The sequence below is a fragment of the Rhopalosiphum maidis genome, chromosome 2, assembly GCF_003676215.2.
Source record: "Rhopalosiphum maidis isolate BTI-1 chromosome 2, ASM367621v3, whole genome shotgun sequence".
In the NCBI taxonomy this organism is placed as follows: Eukaryota; Metazoa; Arthropoda; class Insecta; order Hemiptera; family Aphididae; genus Rhopalosiphum; species Rhopalosiphum maidis.
The window spans coordinates 2186035-2190041 of record NC_040878.1 but is presented as its reverse complement, the minus strand read 5'-3'; positions in this window follow the sequence as shown (position 1 = coordinate 2190041).

Below are 4007 nucleotides of genomic sequence, written 5' to 3'. Positions count from 1 at the left end.
TCTTCGATGCGTACTACTCGCGAATGTTACGCACAATGTGCGACGTGCCTTGTGACATTGAGTTGTCTTCCACCACAACGCAGTTATTCCTTATAGATACATTTTAGTAATCGGATTATGACACATTATTAATTTGTATATGATGTTATTATATTATTATAGCTCTATTCTAGATGAATGTCAACGATTTTTTGACATGCACTTTTCTCGCATAGCTCACAGTAAATATTGACCCAAATAATTAGGTACATTCCTATATGTTAATTTATTAATTAATATAATATAATAATATTATATATTATATAATATATATATTATATTATATATTATTGTAAATAGGGTGTATACACTTATGTATAGTGATATATAATATTACAATAAAATGTACATGATAGTTCGTTCTTTAACTTTAAAAAGTTATTGCGTGTATTTTCTATCGAATGTTTAGATGTAAAATTGGATCTAATATATATTATCCTTAGACAATTGTTAAAATTTATAAAATTTTGATAGATTAATGTTAATCATTATAATTATCAAATAATTGTATTTCTAATATCTTCTAAATAAATTGGCCCTTAGTACAAAAAGTTAAATAACTAAACAATTACTCAATTAAAAATTGAATAAGGTACCTAAACATCAACATTTTCACGAAAGTCATCTTATTAACAATTTACAGGAAAAAAGAGTGATTTTTGTTAAAAAAAAAGAAGCGTATATCACCAGAGCATTCTTTAAATGGGATAAAAAATGTAAGTATTTGAAAACGCTATTTTTAAGTATACTTAAATATTCCAAAAATTAGTATTTAATTAAAATCATTGTTGATATCAAACATTTTTAAGGGGGGTGTCATATCTCTTTGACACCTTCCCCCCCTCCCCTGCGTACGCTACTAAGCATGATTGATTAATTATCTAGTATAATACGTATTATATTTATATAGTCTCGTAGTAGAGAACTTCTTTACAATAGTAACGTAAATAAAATAGTTGACTTACCAGAAACAAAATAAACTGTCTATCCTAATGAAAATATTTATTCATTTTTATTAAGTCCTTTGTTCGTTAATAGCATTTCAATTGTTATTTTTAGGCTTACAAATATGTTCAATAGTTTTTATTATGCAATCAATTAATTTGTTTACGTAACTTTTGAAATAATATTTAATTAATATATATATTATATTTTTTTTATTTTATTATTTTTAGAATATTATCTTAAATTTAAAAATAAACACTCAAATTGTATTTTTTGCAAAATTCTCATACGTATCAACACGTTACAACGTTTTTGAGTTTGTCACGCGTTTTTTACGCTCGAATCACCTACTAAAAAAAAAGTGGTGTGACACATCGATTTGCATGAAAACACTGCAAGATTAACAGTGGTGATAATTGTTTGTTATAATTTAACATATTATTTAATTAGCTAACACATTATTTTACATTTAAAGTAATTAAAACGATGAAATAATAACACGATTAGGGTTTTTAATTAAGTGATATTATTTATTGCCATGTTACGTGTTTTAGGTGTATAAATAAAATATGGTAACTTTTATTCATAATAATATCATATTAAGATAAAAGAAACCAACTATTTGTGACTTGTGTATTTAATACTGAAATAATTCCAGTTTTTGGATATCACAGTAACATAATTATTTTGACTCAATAAGATAAACATTTTATTTTTTTCTTATTAATCAGTGTACCTACAACTTTTATAAATAAAAATTGTTAATAAAGTAAAAATAAAGTAGTTTGATTATTTAACAATGTGTTAATTAATCATGTATGTTAAAAGATAATAAATAAGTAAATAACTATTACCACTGCAGATAATCTTGCAAAATTCTCATGCAAATCGATGTGAATGTGTTATACTATTTTTTTTTCGTCGGGGATTCAAGCATGAAAAACGCGTAACAAGCTCAAAAATGATGAGAAGTCTTGATGTACGTCTACGTATGAGAATTTAGCAAAAAAATACAATGAGTGTTTATTTTTACATTTAAGATAATATAAAAAAAAAAATAATATGAAAAAACCCAGATTTTTAAAATAGAAAAATATTTCAAAAAAAATCGTCATTGGGCCATCACAATGAGTACTCGTATACTAATGACCTCATTCATTTCAGAAACACCCGTATAATTTAAATATAATAAATATGTGCAAACTATAATGGTCAGTCTTTGGAACGTTTGTTTCAAATTTGCATTCGTGTTTTACATTTACGTTCATTATAATGTTTATTGTATAAATATTTTAAAAAATAACGTAATTTTATATAATAATTGATTACAGGACGTGGATTTGCATGTAAGTACATTATTTTGTTGAATTCGGTTTTCTTAATTGAGATTAAAAATAAGTACGTTTCATAACACCTTAACTAAAATAAAAAGAATTCATTAAAATTTTACATTTTGAAATGTATTTTCTCAAATATTTTACCAATAATTACGTATTTTGTTAAATGTTTTGTATTTTTATATTTACCTATTCACAATACATGCCAATATAATATCATTGACAATAATCATTATTCCGTGGGAAATATGTTCCATCTGTCGTAAATCGTAATAGAAAACGTCGTAATAAATAAAATAAAAATACATACACGATTTTTAATATCTCAATAGTACCTGGTATTAAATCTATTATTCTAGCGAATAGTATTTTTTGTTCGTTTATTTGTTATTGTATTCAGTAAATTTCATGTGTTTTAATATATTGTTTTTGGAAAAAATAACATCATTAATATTTACATAGTATGTTATTTTTATTACATAAAAATCGCGGCCCATAAAATAATATATGATAATATATGGTGACACGGTGCTTGAATCAGAAAAAAATATATAAAGTTTAACACAATAATGATATATCAAAAATAGTGATTAAAACTATTTTATTTTTATTGTAATAAATTATTTAATTATAATAATGAAAGTAAAAAAAATAGTTGATATCGGTGCTCAGTGACCTAAGCTATTCGTTTAAAATAATTAAAATGGGTACCTATATCACCTACATAATAATTAAAATACATACAATTTTTACTAGTTTTTAGTTGATTTACTATTTATCATTAGTACTAGTGGACGCATTTATTTCTGATTGAAGTCGAAGGGAATGATGTATTAGTTTTATTCTTGTCTAAAAAACAGTATCACGTACATTCAAATGTTGAAAACCAAATTTTACAATCATTATAATTATTTTTTATTAAGGCTTTGAATATAAATTTTATTAGCCTGCAATATTTGAATAGTTAATCGTACGAGTTTAGTATAGTAAATCGTTATAATAATTTTTTTTTTTTAAATATGAACATAATTAATTTCTATGGTAGCGTGGCATCGTTGGTCCGTTGTTTTATGTATTATTCATTGTGAGCATGACTATCTTGATGAAATCTATAATTTTTGTTTCATATCTGATGCCGAATGCTTCTTTAAATGATGCGGTATATTTATTTGATTATATAATTATTATTCTTAGCAATATGGCTTTATTATTTGTTATATACTTTAAAAAAAAGAAGAAGAAATTTATAGATCTTGTAATCCTAGTAAAGTTTACAGTATTAATATTATAGCTAGTTGAATATGACAGATAGTCGATAGATGATACGCCTATTAGGTATAATATATACAATATGCATGATTTTATATAATAACTTATATCGTGTATAAATGTATAATAATATGTAGATAATTGATACAATACAGTAACAACGTAGATAAATATCTAACGAAAGTAACTAAATAATATTTCGACAATAAAATTAAATGATACTTTTGATTTTATTCGTGTTTATTGCTTGTTACCTATATAATAATTATTTATAAATCGTTTAAATAAATGTTAGTTTTAAAATGGGAACGTACTAAACAACTGACAAATGTTTTTATCCAAGCACTGATGGTTCTAAATTAGAGTTATATTGGGACTTCTATACTAATATTATCTACAACCTTTAATTAGTGTTAT